Below are 20,820 nucleotides of genomic sequence, written 5' to 3' on the forward strand. Positions count from 1 at the left end.
TGTTATTTACAGCACTGAGGACAGATTTTATTTTTTATTTTTAGTGTCATTTTATGACACATCTACTACATGAAATACTTAAGAACATGACTATAATAATATTCTCTTTTACATAGTTTTAATTTGTTTCATACAATCAATACTTTGAGGCCCATTATAATGCAACAAATTAAAACAAGCACGCTCTCTTAATAACTCTTAAAAAAGGGTTGTTCTGTAACAGGCTATTTAAAACAGTCTCTTTTTTTTTTTAATGATTGCCCAGATAAATGTGGTGAGCAGTAAACAAAGAAACTCTGACAATCCTGAAATGAAATCCAATTACAGAAAATAATAAATCAAACTAAGCTTTTTGAAACTTAAGCTCTTGCATTTTAGAAATTATTATTTCTGTCAACAGTGAGTCTCACTGGGATAGGTGTTCCACTAAGTTATTTTTACATTGCGAGGGTTGGCAAAGCTGTTACAAGTTGTCTTCTATAAACCCAGTGCATGAGTCCAGTAGCTGAGCCTTTTGCGTGCATTGACTTCCAGTGTCCCCACCTGGCAATTTTATGTGACTGAACATAAAATTCAATTGAGTTGTTTGGACCTGGGATCTCAAAATCATGAGTCCCTTTTGAACAAATTGGCCCTAGATTTTTTCATTAATGAATGAGCCTTTGTATATAAATGCATAAATACATTCCTCTCAAAGAAAAGCCAGATCTGTGTGGTACAGATGTAGAGCTAGTCACAGCAACAAGCTTGGTAGAAATTGCATTCTTCATGGAAATGTGTACAACATCTGTCTCTACATTCATTTTCTTTGATGTACTTATTTTCATGTCTCTGCTAAAGAGAATGTTTTTGTAATCTTCTTCCTTCTTGGAAAAGTTTACAGTCTCTTTCAAGATGGCAGCTGAAGCCACTTTTTTCTTTCTTAGATGCAACAGGAAAGCTCTCATCTCCCTGGTTTTGTATAGTCTTTTTTAATAAAAAGAAAGAAAATTTTTAAAAGAAAGTTTACTTTAAAAATAAAAAGAAAGAATAAAAAGTAATTTAAGATTTTTGTGAGATGAAGATAGACATGTTGCTACCTGACACTTCTTATCCACTTTTGTAGTACTTACTTTTCTATCTGGTGTTATTATTTGATTTGCTAATTCTTGTATTTCTGCACATCCTCTTGAATGTGTGCAGCTACAACCTCTCTTCTGATCATACTTCACTATAACAAGTTCTAAGAAGAACATTCAGAGCAGGTAAATTAATCCAGTTGATATTTCTGTTTTTGTTAGGCCTGTCTAAGTCTGGATATGACTTTGCCAGATCATATGACACAGGCTAGTAGGTGTGTAGTATGAATACGATTCAGGCCTGGTCAAGACTGTAGGTAAGCTAATACAATGGGAGCTGTACATCCAAAGTGCATATGTGGCAGTATCTAGGGTCCCAAAGAGAAGAGAGTTTTGTCTCTTCAGAGTACCATTTTTTGGAGCTGTCAAAAAGACATAATTTTCTCTTTCTGAATAGGTTTTTGCAAAACATGAATAATCACAAGGATTCCTTGTAGCCTGTTTTTCAGACAGTTACCAAAGTATTTTAAAAATACAGGGCAACACTGCATTGTGTTTCACCATAATGAAAGTTACGTTGCTGCCAGGAAGCAACTTGAAAGTGGTACAATTACAACTCTAACACTTCTCTTTCCCAGTTTCACGTTCTGATTGCTGGAAGGCTCCATAAGGATTGCTTCAGGTCAGAAAAAGAACCATAAAACCTCTGAGTAGTTATAAAACTGGAAAAATCTCTGCTTTTTAACCATGCTAAAGTAGAAGCAGGTCATTTTCAACTAGAGCTTAAAACATCTCTGAATCTCATTTGATGCAGGAAGAAGCTGAAGGACTGCAAAGACCTCCTGAAATTTTGACACCAAAAGGTACATGAATGAATATGAAAGAATAAATACTTTATAATTTTCTTCTTCTAGCCTTTTTTTTTTTTTTCTGCTTGACTAGCCTGTGTGATACGTAATGATTCAATTGACACTGTTTTACCACGAGAGGGCAGGAACGCTTATCAAACAGGTTTGCCACTGGTTGTTTCACCATTTCTTCCTTAGGAGTGTGAATCTCAGCTGGTACCATGTGTCTAAGCATGTACCCCGAGCACTTCACAACATGACAAAATGCTTTGACCCAACAGGCTGGCCTGCCATTAGTACGACAGATTAATCCCCATGGGGTCACTGCTGAACAGCAGCTGGGTAAAGCTAAAAGCAAAATCAGAACCCCTCACTCTGGGCTGGTAAAGAGAAACAGCCGTGCCAATGCATCAGGCTTGCCAAGAGAGGTGGATGGGTAGGTAGAGGTGAATCAGTGCCTGATTTTCTTCCTTATGGTAGGTAACAGGAGCAAGAGGGAAGACCTTTAGAAACACTTTTTAACTCAATAAGAGGAACATTGGCTTATTCATGAATAATATTTAAGCTTTTCTGTAAGTGAAAAAAATTTTGATCGTACCATAACAGTAGCAAGATCTGAACAGTAGAAGACTGCACAGGACAGAACACTGTGTAGAAAAGTTCCAGACTTTTGTTAAAGTGAAACAGATTGGTGTGGAATATCCTGGTTAACTCTTGAACAATTTATAAACCAAAGCATTTAGCAGAGCTTGATTAAACGTTTAAATTTTTGTAACTGTTTGCCAACAAAATATAGTGTTTCACTGTTCCCAAAACTATGTTTTGGGAAAAAAAACACAATTAACATGTACAGTGGGGGGCCACTCACAGCTGTAAGATTTTAAACAGCTAAAGTTAAGCTCAGTAACATACATGGAAATAACCTTTCTTTTGCCTGCTCTGATGTCATTTTAAGTATTTTCCTTTTTAAAATCACAAAGGTTTTCACGTGGAGTTGTGATAATGACTGGATAAACAATATTTAATGGGAACAAAGAGAAAAAAATGGGAAAGTAACCGTACTCTAGTAATAACAATAACTTTAATAATAAGAAAAAAAATTATACAAGTTATTTTCCATTGGTCATGTCATTAAATCATGCTTTTACAAAGCCACCCTCTAGAATAACAATGTTCAGCAAAAATATCAGTTGTTAAGCTTCTTTGCTGCTTCTGTTATTGGGATAAAAAAGGTTTTCCCCAATCATAAAGTAAAAAAGGGCATTGCCTTCCTATTATGTGGCTTGACTGTCCCCTATAAGAAGTTCCTGACTTATACCTACAGGGTTACATTCCCTCTAGGAGATCTACATTCTCAGTGTAATTTTACAAATCTCTGTTCCCTGGAGGTTTTCCAGAGCCAGGCTGCAACAACATGCTACCAGGGTGACTAAGTAGAAAAGTAGGAAACCCTAAAAGATCTCATCATTCAGTGATTAAAGATTTATTTGGGGACTTTTAAATAGCCCTAAGGTTGTGTGGCTCTCTTCAAAGCCCCAGCACCATGCAAGGACCATTCAGCCCAGACTGAGCAGCCGCCAGCCACCTAGATTTTTGCTAAAAAAGGAAAAAAAATAGCTGAACAGCATGCACTAACATGGAAATAGGAGAATGGTATAAGGGTAAAAAACCTCTGTTTTCTGTGTGGTATCAGGATTCATAGAGAAATCAACACAAGTCAGGATTTCCGTAGAAGTTACACAGTCCTGTGCAGATGGATCATCCTATAACTTTTTCCAGAAAGATTTTGAAGCTGCGAAGAGGGAAGGATTGTGCTTTAAGATTTCCAGTATTTATCTGCAGGAGAATACTACCCACAAAGTTCCAAAGGAATGATGCACAAGGTGTCTTGCCTAGGGCCTCATAGAGTTACACATGTGGAAAACCTGTGTCATGTTTTGGTCAAAGACCAGAAGGAGTGACTCATTTACTTTCTATTGTATTTTCTGTAGCACAAGAATATGACAGGTGCAGTACCCAGCTCTGGGTGAATCTTGTGGTTTTGGTCTTATGGTTTTAGCTGCTGCTAAGAAACAGGTTGCCCAGGGAAGTTTTGGAAGCTCCCTCCCTGGAAGTGTTCAAGGCCAAGTTGGATGAGGCTCTGAGCAACATGATCTAGTGGAAGGTGTCCCTGTCCATGCATGGGGTGTTGGAACTAAATGGTCTTTAAGGTCTCTTCCAACTCAAACCATTCTATGATTCTATGATATATAGCAAAGAAACAGCAAAAGAAAATCTGGAATATTTTTGGTTGCTTTCCCTTTATTTCATTTCAAGAGGTACACTGCAAAAGCAAATGAAAACAGAGATATTTCTTTTTTTTCTGCCATTTCCTTTTATGTTAACTTTTGAGCAATTACAACATTTTGGACACGTTTATGGCCTTGTCTTTGAACCCTTATTCCCATAATCAACCTACTCACCTCTACATCACTTTTGTTTGTAGAAATCACTCCTTGATTTATCATTCAGTGTCTTTCCCATTAAATGCTGTTCTAGGGAGATCAAATAGGATTTCACATGATGAAAACTCTCCAGCAGACAATAACCAGGCAATACCTTATACAGGGAGCAGAGCTATAAAAAGCCCTCTAGTCAGGTAGGACCACATATAGTTAATATTAAAATTCTTACTTGCTATCAGACCAACAGAACCATCAGGTCCTTAAGAGAAATTTTTGTGACACCAACACCCATTCAGAACTACTGTCCACAAGAACCTCACCCTACCTTTTTGCTCATGGTCTGCAAAAGCATGATGTGAGATTAAGACATTTAATATTCTCTATTGAATATTCTCTGGTGCTGTTCCTTGAAATAAATTGGACTCCTTCCTAAAATTACAGCAATTTTACTGCAACATGAAGATATCTGAAGAAATGTCTGAGTGGACTGTCTCAAGTGCTAGAAGTAGTTTAGATGTTCCAGACTTGCTGTCTCACCTGAATAGGGCTGGCCAAATACAGACTATGGGGATATATATAAAGTAGTAGATTTAGGAAGGCTTTTAAATTCACAGGTGCAGAGATGTATGTTAATCATATTCCAGTCTCACAAAATCATAGAATCATTAAGGTTGGAAAAGACCTTCAAGATCGTCAAATCCAACCGTCAGCCCTATACCCCTGTGACCACTAAACCATCTCTTGAAGCACCATGTCCACCTGTTTTTTGAACACCTTCAGGGACAGTGCGCCAACACCTCCCTAGGCAGCCAGTTCCAATGCCTCACCACTCTTTCAGTGAAGAAATTTTTCCTAATATGCAAACAGAAGCTCCCCTGGTGCAACTTGACTCCATTTCGTCTTGTCCTACCACTAGCCTCCTATCAAAGCAAAACATCACCAAGCACCTGTGTGAGGAAGCTGCAGCTGATGATCAGTTCTTAAAAATCTGAATTTAAATTTCATTGAAGCAGATGCTATTTAATCCTGCCCTCTGCCATACGTATCAATAGCCTCATTTGTCTTGGTGCTGGTGGGGTCATGTGGTAAATAAAATCAAAGAACTCACCCAGCTGACAGTTTACTGAAAAAAGTAGAACGAAAAGAAAAAAAGGCAAGGAAAGGCAAGGTGGAGAGGAGAGGGAAGGGAAGGGAAGGGCAGGGAAGGGAAGGGAAGGGAAGAGAAGGGAAGGGAAGGGAAGGGACAGGAAGAATGCAAAGAGTTTGGTATAAAACAAAACCAAAATCTTTCTATTATATTAAAGAGAATGTGGGTATAACCTTTAAGAATATTTTACAGAGAAATTCAGGAGACAATATTCTGACAGTATTTAATGAGGTCTGAGTAGTAAGATCTCTAGGTATCTATTTTGAATCCAACCAGTTTCTGAAGATGGAAAGTGCATCAGTTGCTCTTTCTCTCCAGATGTTTTGGTTGCTGGTTTTTTTGAGAGGGGTAAAAGTCTGGGTTCTACTTGGGACCACACACAGGGTTGTGAAGAGGTCAGCATGAAGGAGATTGTGGTATTTCCAGGATGGAAGTGCCAGACGTTTCACAAAGACATGTTAAACATTTTTTAATCAGTTTTGCAGATTAGCAATAAAAATATTTCTATTGTTTTCATAAAATCTCAAGCTTCTCAGTGCTTTTATTGAAACCTGTGCTTTAGTGATATCTGAGCTTTTCACAACTTTTCACATCTTCTCAAATTTAAAAAATAGGTCATATATTTCAGCCTATGTAATGTAAAAATGTGTGCCAAATCTCTGTAAAATGAGTCATAGCAACATTAAAGAGACTACATCCAATACTGTGATCTTTAAACCATTTTATTCAAATGATGTCTGTTCTTGAAAGTGTAACCTCCACATACATCCCAGTTTTCCTACTGAAAAGTTCATATCCATGGAGTTATGGATTCTACAGTTTAGCCTTATTTTCTTTACTTCTTTGGCAAATCTAGAGGTTAGGCTGTTTAACCAAGAAACAAAATAAAGGTAGTTATAAGAAAATTCGAAAGTATTATTTTCATTTGAACTTGCAGTTTGAAAAAGATTAATATCCAAGCTTTTCTTAGCTTCTGTGATAATATTCAGCCTCAGATCCCATGGAATACTCGAGTACTATTATCTCACTTAACAGATACTTGGGAGAGTAGATATTGTAAATCCCTTTCCAATCAGGGTGTTACAGAAACACATCTATCACAAGGCCTGGATCAAGAAAGGCAATGATGTTAAGTGAGACTTAGATTTTAAGAAACTAAAACTAAGCTCTGGAAAGCTCCTGCTTAATCTTTGGAGGTGCCCACACTCTATCAGCACCTCATTTTTCAGTGCTGCATTAGCTCAGATGCCTGAATTTTAGGTCTGCAAAGGCTTAAAAGTAAATCACTGTTGACATGACTGACAACAGCTTGGCTTCTGTCTCATATTTAAGTCTCATCAACAGCAGCAAGCTTCGTTCCACTGTTCATTTCCTTTGCGTATCTCAACTTGAAAGGCACTCTCTCAGCAAACTTGCCAGCATGAAAGGGGAAATGTAGGAGAAAGGTTAGGCTTGTAGCTGAAAGGAGCAAGAAGTTTTTTATAAGAACCTAAGCTCTCTTTGGATCTGGGCCTACACAGTTTACCATCAGCATTGCAGGATCTGTGATAATGCAAAAATTGGAGCCCTTGTTTCTTTCCCCCAGACAAATTCTTTAATCACAGAACTGTGATTGTAGTTGCCTACAGGCTCATATTTCTGTTTAGTGAAAGCCTGTAGAGAGCTCAGAAGAAATATTACATCCATTACTCAGTACTGAACTGGAAGAACCAAATTAAAGAATCTGCAAAGAATAACAGAATTAACAGAGAGCTCAAAAATATAGTAGAGAGATTCATGTAGCAAGGAAAATTCAGATCAGATCAGGAAAACATTCATGGTAGAAACAATAAAGAAGAACTGAAAGAGAAGTGGAAGTCTCTAAGATTCTTCTATGTTTTCAGGAATGACAGAGGTATTGTACATTCTGAGTTGAATATCTAAGTTTAGCTCTTGCACTCCTTTCTCTTCTGAGGAGTAAAAAAAATGGTGGCTTCTTCCTATTGCATTCTACTCTAAACATTTTTGAAATTTATAGAGAAATATGAAGCTTAGAATTTATGTATTAATTTTTTCCTTACTTTTTCCCCATAGATAAAGCAGTCAAAACTTGGGCTATAAAGGTCAGGACCAACACATTAACTAAATTTACACATTGAATAAGCCTGTAAGTGAACCTCTGTTCATCTGAAGACATTTTAAAACAAACATCCCAAAGAGCTTTACTGGAGCCAGCAATGCTGCATCCAAACAAATGTGACACCACGTGGTCCCAGGATACTGCAACACCTTAACAGGGACTTGAGCAGTGCTCACATAACCATATTAAACTGACAAAAAACAGACTATAAAATCCTAACGATCAGACCCGCAGCTCCATATGCAGTCCTCTACAGTAACATGAGCTGTTTGGAGGGGGAACCATGTGATAATGTACCTTTGGCTCACAAGCTATGCAGCCCTTTGGTGTGGGAAGAAGTTTTTGCTGAGTGTTAATGAAGCGAAAAGAGGCTCAGAAGCTCAGCAGTGCTGTACCTGTGCAGACAAAAGGCCTCCTGAGGAGACACATCTGGAGAACCAATAGAGACCACAGCAGACTCCAAGGCTTCTTTAATGTCTCTCCCATGAAGCCAAAAAATGCCCTGGGGTAAATTCAGTAGGATAAGAACAATTTTTTTTATTTATTTATTTTTTTCACATGCAGTTTACTTTCAGGGAAGCTGCTTCTAATCATCCTGTGTTAGACAGACCTCAGCCCCTACATTTTTGAGTGATCTCGTTTTTCTCTTTGCACCATATACATCTTGCAAAGAGCAGTGTCATTTTAAACTGTCACAGCTGAGGTGGATGGAGAGGTGAGATGAACCCAGCCTATGTGGCTGTGGCTGCCCAGGAAGGGTTTGGTAAGAGGATAGAAAACCTCTCTCTCCACCAGTGATTCCGCAGGAATCACAGGGAAGGAGGATCCTCCTGGCTTTACCAGAAGAGAGAGCTGGTGCCTTGGCCACGGGCCAGGGCTGTGCTTTCTCACAGCCGCTCACCTTCATGTTCCTCACCCTCCAAGCACCAGGCAAAACGAGACGGCAAAACAGGGGGAGACATAAAAAAATCCCCCTGGTTTTCTTTGGAAGCCTACTGGATTATTTCACACAGGTACATGTGCACATGTATATAGACTCACAGAATGAACCAGAAAAAATACTTCAAAAAGTCAAAATTACCTTTTTAATTTTCTCTTCCTGCTCATCTAGAAACTGTAGAAAAATCGCAGTCTGTGTACCCACACCTAGACAGGGTTTAAATGGCCTAGACCCAGCCTGTGTGTAAAGAGCATGCTGCGTTATGCTGTCAGTAAGCAATACGATGTCTTGTTTCCCATTGTTACCAAGCTGTAGTGCTGGAGCTGACACACTGATAAAAAGATTCTTCACCTCTTACAGAAGTTTTTCTCAAATTCTTCTGCCCTATTCTCCCCCAGTGAACTCCAGTTTGACTCCCTCACCAGTGAATTTACCTGATTGCAGTTAACATTTCCAGTAATGTACAAAAGATAAATAACATATTTTTCTCACAACCCAGAACAAAGTGCTGCCCCAAATCAGTTTGGAAAATGCTTTTTTATGACATTGCAGTAAAAGTGAGATTCAATTAAATGGAAAAATATGTGCTTAAGCTATGTGCTGTAGGCTTCTGTTGCCCCACCTAAGACATGAAGCAAGGAGAGATGTGCCCATTCCTGACGGAAAGCTTTGCTGAGAAAGGCCCCAGCACAGTTACAGTTGCACAAGCAAAACTGCATTTTCACAAGGATAGCTGCTTCACCACTGCTGTGATTCTATGATTCACAGGGGGAGTGTTGTGAATTTATAAACTTGAGCTTTGCCTGTAACATTGCATACAGATCTGAGGCATTTTATCAGTAAACAAACTCTGAATCCTCTGCTGCTAAAATATTTCTAGGGCAAGTATTTGTTAGGAAGCTTGTTTGCTCTGTTATACTGACCTACTTAGAGGAGCATAGCTCTCCAGTTCCTTTGTGCAGGTAATGAAAGTTGTCATGTCTATGCCTGTGTATGCCAAAGTCACCAAGCCATGGATCTTCAAAAGGACTTCAGTCTCCTTCTTTAGGTGCTTCAGGTAATAATGCATGAGCAACACCTTCAAAATGACCCATCAGCTGCCTCTGAAGCTGGTGAATGCCTATTGTCTGCTGGGGTCTCCATGCACAGACCCAGCTGAAGCATGACAATGTTGCTGCTTCTCATAAATTGGTCAGACCCTGACACTGGATCTGATCTGCGTTCCTTTTGGCAGAAGTGTGAGGTTGGCACACTCCTCTCTTTTCACACTCCAGACCTTAGCTCCTGGCCTTGCATTTTCCCATCAAGTGAGTCAGCATAGCTGCTTGGGTGGCTATATACTGAACTGAACCTGGAAACAGACAGCTGAAAATCTTTTCAGCAATCTTTTTCTTTTTGTTTTTCTTTTTGTTTTCTTTTGTTTTCTTTTTCTTTTCTTTTTCCTTTTCCTTGTCTTTTTTTTTCCTTTTCCTTTTACTTCCTCTGTTCCACTCTACTTCTCTTCCTAACTTTAATTCCTTACCTCCATTTATTTATTTCATTTCCTTTCTTTTCCTGAATCTGTTCATTGGTCTGGTTTGCCCTACAGATAAAACATTTTTAATTTACCGAAGACGTGATGTTAGAGAGGAAACCTGTTACAGTGGGAGGTGTGCTTGACCATGGCAGGGGGCTGGAACTAAATGGTCTTTAAAAGTCTCTTTCAACCCAAACCATTCTATGATGCTATTATTCTATTTCCCAAGATGCAATTAAATATATAAAATAAGGTTAGTATAATGTGTAGTTTTCCGGGATTAATTTTTACTTCATATCAGTAACAGAATTATGTTATATATTAACCAAGTAGCTTACAGAAAGTTATGTTTGCTAAAAAAAAAGGTCAGCTAATACTTTGATAAAATCCATTAATCTAACAGAATTTTTTTGGTTTGGTGAACTGTATTTATTTTACTCTCTCTCTCTCTTTTAGTTTGCTCAAACTTTTATTTTTATGTTTTACTTTGAGCTTTAAATTGAAGCAGCAGTGAAAATGAGGCAGAAGGGGTTATGTTTCCTAGGTTTTGAGTTTAAATATGCCCCTTAATGAAGCTTTGTATTAATATAGTTCACATTCATCAGTCTCTTGACAAATAAATTTTGGTACAGGTTCACTCAGAACTTCAAGTAAGGCATATAAAGTAGTTTGGAAACCTTGTTGATATTTCAGATTTCTAATAGAAATACCAAGTTTAAATTTTTATTTTAAAACTTTGCTTTATTTTATTGAAAGAAATATATACAACCTATAAACTCAGGGGAAACTAAATCAAGAGATTTTGTGATTCTAACAACGGGAAAAGCAGTCTCCAAAATATTTATATTCAGAAGGATATCCTGAAGGCTTATAACTTCCTCTAGGAAAAAAAAAATAGTTCAGTCCAGGTTAAGATATAGACTGATTTTTTTTTACTGTTTACCCAGATGTGACCCTCCTGATGTCAAAGATCCGTAAATGAGAGCTGAGTTTGGTCTGTGCTTTGTTATACCCTTCCTGACTGGAATTTTTTTATTCACACTTGTTTACAGGACTTGGAGAAAAGGCATAAAACTCCTGACCTCAACCAGAATCTTTTGTACATATTCCACTTTAAGTTAAAGTTAAATCTTTTTAGATTTATCAAATTGTAATGTAACTATTTTGACTCAAGAAATTGGGTAATGTTAGATCCCATATCAGCACAGCTGAATGAAACTCTATTTGCAAAATTATCTATTTGTCAGGGAAAAAAAAATAAAGGTTTTGTGGGTCTAGAAATTATTCTGAATTTGGAAACTGAGTCATTGTTTCAGTCGACACGAAAATTACTAAATCTTTTTAAAGCAACAGGCTTGTTTCATTTCATTTTGTTTTAGTATTTCTTCTGCACTTCAGAAGTATCTTGTTTTGGGACAGCTATGATGAAAATGAAGGAATTAGGTTCATAATGTAGCTATGTAGCTGATGGTCCTATACCGCAAAGCCCAATGGTTAGAATGATTACCTAGGGGGTGGGAGATCAGCACTCAGATTCATCTGAAACAGAGGTCTGATCCAGAGTATGGATTTAAAACAGTGCTGTCATCTGTTTTGTGTATTTTAAACAGCTGGCAAATGCAGTCGTTGATGCAGAGTAGGACAGCATGTACAGAAAGCAAATGAGCTCAGAATACCAGCTCTCAGAATATTGGTAGGGGTGTTGGCTTGGGAATTTAAATTTACATTTCTTATTAAATGTAAAGACAGAACTCCCACATGCCAGATAAGTATTCCAATCAGTCCTTCTGGCACAGGTTATACTGAGGAGGGAAAAAGGTCAAGCTACCAGGGTTTGCTTTTCCATTGCCACCCCAGTTTCCATCTCTGTGCAGCTGCTGCGCTGCTGCCAACCACACACTCCTCAGTGCTGTACCAGCACCCCAGCTTATCACTAGCTTCTTTGCAGTTGAAGAGTACCTGAATTACAAAAGGGAAAAACAGTGTAGGTGTTTCAGGGTGTACCTCTGCTCTTTGGTTATTGATGTGAGCCTATCTGTATCATGCATCTTGGCATAAAGATGTGGCACCAACACGTAATCCAGTGCAGGGCACCACCCATGATCTGCAGAGAGGAAGGAAAGAAGTTTCTCCTCCACCTGCCTGTTTGTTTTGTCACTGGACACTCTGAAGGACTTTTGAGTAGAGTTGGATTTGTCACTTCCTGTAATGCCTTAATTTGTGGTTTGGGTTTTTGAGCTTTTTTGCAGGACACTGATTTTGCAGCTAGGTACCATCACACAATCTTGTTTACTGAAAAAAATATACAAACCCACCTTTTTTTCCCTAGCAAGGTTCATAGTAAACAAAAGACAATTTATTTGAATTATAGTGCTTCTCCCAAGAAATGTTTTGCTCAGTTTTGTTTTGCCTTTTGGCTTTCCTACAGGATCAAGCTCTTTTTGCTTTTCTGACCTTCTCTTCACTTTCTTGGCTCATCTGCTCTTAGCGCACACAACTCAAACAGATGCTTCTAAGGCTTATGACCTCACATTGAAAACTCCTCTGTGAAATCTGTGTGCCCTTTGACTGATCTTGTCATTTGACCTTGAGCAATGGCACAAAACTGTTTCTGCAGTCTTACTTATTTTGATGCTCAGTGAAAATTTCCTAGCTGCTACAATGGTAGCACTCCATTTTGTCATTCTGTGCTGTGCTTTCCTACCTGCTGTTCTGAATCCTTTCCTGGCTGTGCAAAATCAGGAGGCAGAGGGTAAAGTACACACAGAAGAAAACAGGTATATTTTTGTTAGTTAGATATGGTCCAGTGAGCCAATGGAGTTATACTAGTAACATATAGGCTTGTAATTGATCAAATCTATGTTGCTTGTACTGCCTTCAAGAACTGAAGGAGCAGAAGACTAACAAACACTTCATTTGACAAGAAAGTACTCGTATGTACAAGAAACTGGCAAGGGCTTAACTTGGATCAATAGAGAAATCCCACAGAATAATTAATTAATCACTTCAACACACTTGTTTGCTGTGGGGTCAAAATTTCCCCCCTTTGTGACTTTGTCAGAGTCACCCTTTCTTGTATAACCCATACTCTGTTCTGGCTAACTTCCAGATGGAACAACTGATTAAAATATGCAGCTACTGGGAGGTTTTTATACCTTATTTGTTAGCTAAAGCCAAAGAGTGATTAGCCAATAACCTTTTCAAATTAAGCTTGACTTTGAATTCTGAATTTCTGACAAACTGTTCACTGCAACTCCAACAAACTCTGAGTAGTGCTTTGGAAATATAGAAGTTCTGTGAATGGAAAAGCAGAAACATTTGTCTTTTATTTTAGCTCAGGACCACTTTCTTCCAAAACCTTCTTTCCCAACTCTATTTTAAATCTTCTGTGGACAGAATCTGCCCAGGCACCTGCAGTAAGAAATGTCCAGGTGACACCATATTTCTCTGTAAGTTAATTCATTTCCAACCTACCCTATGTGTGCCAGCTGAAAAGGAAGAAACACCCTGTGGATTCAATTGTTAGACTTACAAGTTGCAAGATTATAGACAGAGAATGGAGTAGAATATGGTTTCCATTTGGGCCTTAAACTATAGCAGAAAAGTGATAAACAGTTTTTCTAGTGCTTGTCAAGTGTTTGCTCTTCCATCACTGTCATTAACAACTGATCAGGGAAAAGGAGAACTCACAAAATTCCAGGTTAAACATCCAGAGTGTGATACACGATGGTGGCCAGTTCATATTTTATGAATTTTTAGAGTACAAAACTCAACGTCCATTATAATGTAATGCATTATCATTTGCCACTAAGGTAGCAACACCAAGTTCATCGTAAAGTTAATGATATTTTTTTTCTATTTTGTATCAAAAGCATGGAATTTTGCTTATACCACCAAGATGAACAAAAACAAAAGTGCATTTTGTGTAAGAGCTGATATTTGTAACTGATACACTAGCCTTAACGTTTCCTCTGCTTATCCTTGAAAGTAACGTCTCAGACTTCTGTCTAGAAATGCTTTGGCTTTTGACTTTAATGTCTAAAAAAAAAAAAAAAAAGTACTAAAGGTGTGCTAATATACTATTCTGGGCCTTGCTTTGACTATGAAGAATGACTGGGATCACTTTCTCAAGAATCACAGAAACTCTCTATGCAGGAGGTGAGGGACAAGAGCAGCTAGCAATGCACATGCAGCCCTGACCTGCCTGCCTGGAGTTAGTGCTGATACCTTTTTTATGTGATGCAGGAACAGGCACAGGGCAGGGACTAAAGCCTCTCTTCCCTTCAGAGTGTCAGTGTGCAATTGTTGCCTCTGTCTGCACTAACCAGCAGGGCAGCTCACACAAGGCCATGAAAGTGAATACCAGGCTTCTGTGCTGCCTGAAACACAGATGTCTCCTTATGTGAGCGAATGCTGCAGTGTCACTTAGCACAGGTAATACCTAGTGCCCTGTGGCGCACAGCACGGATTCTGCACAGCAGTGCTGGCACAGCATTTTCCCTGCTGCCCGTTCTTTAATTTGCCATGGCAGGGGAAAAAGTATACTGCTCATACGTAAGTGTGAAGCGTAAGGAATTACATAGCCATCCTTTTGCCTCATTTGTTTCTGTTGTGATTTCAACATGTAATTGAATGCTTCCTTGGGTGCTTGCAATGGATTTGGTGCAGCTGAACCCTGTCAGATCTGGAGCAACACCCTTTTTCCAAAGTGCTCCTAGGAAAAGAGAAAGGGATGCCTAAGTGACTCACATGGTAATTTAGATTCCATGAGAACCACAAAAAAAAAAATCTTTCAAATAGCTGACAAAATTGTACAAAATAGGGCCTAATTGTTTTTAAATTTCCTTTTTAAAATACCCTGCATTATACTTTCAGTTTAAGTATACAATTTGAAATTATAACACTGTGAACTCATAAAGTGTTGTCAAACAAAGCTTTGTTCTTTACTTTGTGCATTCTCAGAACAAAGGTATTTTACTTACACACACAAACTCACATGTATGTGACAGAAACAAGGCCCATCTGGGACTGGAGAGGTCAGACTGGAAAGGGAAGAAGGACAGCTGAAATATTTTATTTCTAAGAAAACATTAAATAACCTCATTCTCGCACTTTTCCTTCATTTTTGTAGCATGATGTATTATGGAAAGAAGAAGGAATAAAGAGAAGGGGATCTGTGCTTTGTTGGGTATCCCTATTGCCTATGTATCCAGTTTATAAATTGGTCTGTTACTGAAATGCCTGGCTTAGATATATGAGGGCTGCAATGTAGTACTGTAAGGATCCTATGCACTTTACAAAGTCACATTTGTCAGACTGTTTGATGTTTCTATTCCCCTACACAGCACACATGCTCTATGGGTCCCTTATCACCTTGAGAATAGATCTAGCCCTTGCTCAGTGTCTAGGCAGAAAGGGCCCTCATTTTCAGTAGCAGGAAATAACATTCTTTTCAGGCGAGTCACTGAGTGACTCCTTTCATATACTTGATTCCTCTGACTCAACCTAGACAGCTACATCTGTGTTAGTTGCTCTATGCTCTTCTGCAGACGAGGGAAGTAAACTGATATTGGTTAGAGACCAGTCCAGATTTACTGGTCTGAGCACTTCAATCCCAGACCCTTATTTCAGTTTAGCTTTAAGGATACCTAACTATACTTTAAAAAATCTATGTTAACCCCTCATCAATTTAAGACTGCCAGCTGAAGGGTACTGTAGTTATCAAATGCCATCAGTTTAAAACCAAGTTCCTTGGAGTGATGCATTTGTACATGGGTATATGACCCCTTAAATCGGTGCATTTTTGGTGCCTAGATTCTCCTCGAAGCTCACCATCTGTTAGACTCTAAAGCTATTTGCTCTTTAACCAAATCAGACACTTGAGAGGCTTTACATTAGAAAAAGATATATTTTTTTTTTTTAAGTTATGTCTACCTAGTAGTGATAAAAACAAATAGGGGTGTGTTTATCACCAAGGGCTAACTGTTGGGAAAACACCCATTCTTTCTAGTAGTATGCCTTCTGTATATTCTAAATCTTTTACTCTCAATCTTTATTTATATTATCATTTCTCTCAAGACAAAGCAACCAGTACCTCTCTGTACAAGCCTTTCTCTATTACATATATCCACTTGATACTTCCTTTTATCTTTGCTGCTCCTTTTTTGGTTTCACTCATAAATCTGATGCTTCTCTTCCAAGTACTTATGATCTACCAATACAGTGCTGAATTATGAATTACCTCACACCTTGATAGATATCTGTGGTTTGGGTGGAGGCAGTTCCTTGTTTCAGTCACCTGATTCCATAAAGGAATATATGTATATTTTACATGTCTACATTGAGAGCTAAATGTTATACTCACTTATTTCAGTGGGTGTCCAGAGCACAAGAAAAAAAATATTTGGAATTTCTTTTTTCTCCCATTTTTAGTAGGAAACATGTTAATAATGTTTCTGGTTTTGATGTGTTCTTTTTAATAGAAATTCTTGCATAGATATTGTACATACATAACAGCTCCAGGAAGTCTTCTGTGATAACTGTAAGGGTGAGTCACATCTATATTGAGAATTCAGTTGACAGAAAATTAATTTGGCTTGTGAGTGATGAAGGCTTCCTGCATATTTGGCTGACACAGCAAATTCACAGCTAGCAGGTTGAGGGAAGCTGTTATTTCTCTCTGCCTAGCACTTACGATGCCACAATTAGAACATCATATCATGATTCCCCTCTTTGTACAACATGAAGCAAGGAAGAGGAGAGAACCCATCACAGGGCACCAAAATCATGAGCGGTGTGGAGTATATGTCATATGAGAAGAGGATGAGAAAGCTGGGTTTGGTAAGTGTGGAGAAAAGAAGGCTAATGAAGGATCAGATTTCAGTCTTCAGCTACAAAAAGAGGGTTATGGAGAAGACAAAGGTGGATTTTTCTTAGAAATGAACACTGAAAAGACAAGCTGCAGTAGTCACAAGCTGCAGTAGGGGAAATTCAGGCTAGCTGAATACAAAGAATATTCTCCATGAGGGCAGCCAAGTACTGGATGAAGTGCCCAGAGAAGTAGTGGAATATCCACCCTTGGGGATGACTTGAAGCTCAACAGAACAAGGCCCTGAGCAATCTTACCTTACTTGGAAGTTAGCCCTGGTTTGGGTAGAGATCTAAGCTAGATGACCTACTTTAGTCACTTTCAGTCTGAATTACCCTACAGTTCAAATGTTCAGCAAAAATAAGGAAATCTCTAGGGAGAAAAGGAAATGTTTTAAGCAGGAGGAAGAATAGCACTAATATGTGCAAATAAAGAAGGAGAGAAACTTCTTACAATTTGACAATACTCTGTTTGTTTCTGTCCTCCATTAAGCATGTCCAGCAGATAGCAGTCCACTTGCTTACCCATATCTTAACCCCTGCCGATGGAGATAAAGCTTACAGTTTTATCATTGGATAAATAAGCTCTTCACCAAAGGATAAGAACAATCCCTCTCAACAATGGATGGATAAGAATCCATATATATTGTCAAGATTTGAGTTCATCAGCTTATGAAGATCTCCCAAGAAAATGGCTTATGCAAAATAAGTTCTTTTTTCACTTACTGGAAGTGAGGACAGATCTTTTTTCCTCCCAGTCTTTTGCCAAGCAGTTTACATTTTGTCTTTCACTGAATTTTTTTCTTTCTTCCTTTGATATCTGATTTGCTTTTATTTTCCATGAGACACTTTATTTTACTTTTATCCAAAAAAGTGAGGTTACTGATACATTCAGTTACCCTGGCTGAACTTATTACCATTTAATACAACATAAAGATCGTATTAATGCTCAGGAATCCTTGATTTCTTTTTAATTATCTCTGATCCTCCTGTTCCTTTACCAGTTTGCATCAGTTTTGTCAGTTTCACCCCAGCAATGATCAAAGCAGCAGAACATCTTAGACATTAATGCAGTTATTTAAAAAACTGAAATGTGATGGTTTTACCTACAGTGCACTCTATTCAGTGTTTCCTCAAACTTTGTCAACTACATACATTTTTCTACCTTTTAGAGCATGCGTTACTATAAATTATCCTTTCCTATGCAAAGATATAAATTTCACTCTCCAGAAATCCCAAAGTAAGTACTGCCTGGGTAGAAGTGCCTACAGCAGCCTTTCTGACAGCCAGTAGGACTGTGGTGGCTGCAAACTCCTCTTCAGCCAATAATCAACAAAAATAAGGCTGGCACCAAGCACCTCCATGAATGCATCAACAGACCTTGAAGGTTTTATCACCAAAGAACTCTAAGATTTTGCACATCTTTTAGAAAGTTCCAGAGATTCTAAAAAGCACTGTGAAAATCAGAGTTTTGAAACTCCGTAAGCTGCCCCAAGTACATTAGAAATCCATCTTGAGAGACTACTATTTTTTTGTGAATATAGAATGTTTGCTAATAGATACCTGACTGATTTAAAAATTAAATAAAACACAACATAAAATGTCATCTGACTTGCTTCTTTGGAGAGTTAATTGTCACATAGTTCCACTGCTCTCTCTATAGAAGGGGTGATGTTGGTAGGACTTGCTGATTCAAGTGGAATTACTCAGAGAGAAATAAGTGGGAAAAGAAAGTAAAATCAACAGGGAGCCTTCTACATGATGCTTCTCTTACAGGCTTTTCCTGCCTGCAAACTGTGAATGTCACAAAAAGGACTCTAGCTGTATATTGTTTAAATAATAAAGCAGCCAGGGAGAAATACTCACATTTCTGGAACAACAACTTTCCTGAGCTTCCTAAATTCTAACCATTATCTTTTTTTATTTTTCTAGATCACCCACATGTCATTATGTCTTCTAAATGCTGCTGTTTGGCAGCAAGATACTTAATAAGATTACAGGATATGAGAAAGCAGAGATACTTTCCTCTTGGCATTCGTGAACAAATATTTCCTAGGACACAGGTGCTTTCTTTCAAGACTTCTAAACCCTCCTCTGGGGAGACAAGATACTGTTAATCTTACAGATTTTGTTTTTAGAAATAAATAATTGCTGTTGTATGCTGAATGTGTTTGTATGCATCAATATTGTTATTATCTGGCGAGTGAAGGTATGGAAAAGGAAATTTTAAAGATAAAAACATGGTTAAATTTATCAAGAACTCAGATACCCAAGGAAATGTAAGCGTTTCCCTTTTTGGACTAAGAATTGATGTTAAAATACAGCAAATGTTTGTTATAGTCATTAAAGTCACACCTTCAGTCTGAGCCACATTGCTAACATTCAAAATTAAGACTTCATTACAGCTGCAACTGTTGAACCTTCGTGTATCACTGTCACCTTCGTCTCACAGCACATATAGAATAGCAAATTGTCTGAAACAGGAGTCAGGTTTTGTTTTCTTGCTGTCTTTCAGGTAAATTAATTACCTGTGATAATCACAGATTTTTTGAGACAGCTGTTCTTACACTTGCAATTCCACAGGCAGAAACTGAAATGTTTACAAATACAATTCTACAATCAAATTATGTAAATTTTATGCTTTTTAAATTGCAATCCACTGCCACCATCACCCCCCCCCCCCCCCCCATGGAGGCAGGTTGCTTCTTAAACAACAACAAAAAAATGTGTACATAATATTTTTCTTATGTTTTAGAAATTTGACTCCTGGCTTCAAAGGTTGCAAAACAAGATGGTATGCTGTGACACAGCATGGGAGAAAATAATGCATCAGCAGTGAGAAGTAAAATGGCTCTGCAACCTGCAATGTCTGTAAAGAGAGTGAACATTCAGGAAGAATGTATTGCACTGAACTTCTCCAATTGCTTCAGGACTTCTTCAAGAGGATTTTTTAATTATCATTATTATTATTACCTTCTATGCCATTTCTTTTCATATTCATTAGTAGAGGAGCTTCCAATATTACTGTATGAAGCATGTCAGAATAGATTCCCTATAGCAAAACTACAGACATCAGAGATAAGAGTCCAATATAATCAGTGATCTCTGCTGACGCAGACACCAGACTCAATTATTTCTTCTGAGATATTCTAGTGCATTTTATCCAGTTTACTTTAAAAATGTTATCCAAAATGGACCAAATTGTAATCCAAAGGTCAAATATTAGCCTTTTATAACTAAAGCACATTCCCTGAGAAGTCATCCTGAAGGTATTTTCCTGATTTTTTCCTCTGAACTTATGCTGAATATATAATTCCCTTACTTTAATTTTTTTAAGAAATACAATTTTTGCAATGAAAAGGACTTCTAGCTGTAACAATATATCAGCAATATTAAACAGAAGATCTTTGAAACTTCCTTTCCCAGGAATGTGTGTGAGCATTTGAACTAATTTAAATAGGTTAAAGTAGCATTTCAATGATAGGCAAGGAAAGCCACAGACATTCTAAAAACATTTTTTATGAGATTAGAGTGTGTTTTAATATATTTAATGAGTAAAGTGGGGGAAAAAAATTAAAAGTCAGTCCACTGTGTTTACAATAATAAAGACTAACCTGTAAAAAGGATTAAGATTTCATTGTGCAACAGCCATAGAGAAATTAGAGTAAAATAGTATCAAAATAGCAGAGTATTTTAAAAGCACATAATAAAAACCTTTTAAAAGATCTAGTGAAATTTCCTGTAAAATTAAAGCTTATATTTTTTTGCCTAGGAGTTTGCAGAAAGAGAACAGAGTAAGAATATAAAATATTGTGGCAGGTCTTTAAGATCTGGTATCTAGAACAGGCATTTCAGAAACCAAAAGAACCACCTTGTCACCC

General features: G+C 37.8%; 1 long non-coding RNA gene across 1 annotated transcript in view; it reads left to right on the forward strand.

Moving 5' to 3' along the window:
- LOC127390703 (uncharacterized) overlaps nucleotides 1-20,269 on the forward strand; it is a 34,419-nt gene extending 14,150 nt beyond the window's left edge. Inside the window, exons 3-4 of the long non-coding RNA XR_007890916.1 lie at nucleotides 1,873-1,921; nucleotides 19,695-20,269. This is a non-coding gene — a long non-coding RNA (uncharacterized LOC127390703). The remainder of the gene's footprint in view (nucleotides 1-1,872; nucleotides 1,922-19,694) is intronic.
- The last annotated feature ends 551 nt before the right edge of the window (nucleotides 20,270-20,820 follow it).

The sequence above is a fragment of the Apus apus genome, chromosome 1 (genome assembly GCF_020740795.1).
Source record: "Apus apus isolate bApuApu2 chromosome 1, bApuApu2.pri.cur, whole genome shotgun sequence".
In the NCBI taxonomy this organism is placed as follows: domain Eukaryota; kingdom Metazoa; phylum Chordata; class Aves; order Apodiformes; family Apodidae; genus Apus; species Apus apus.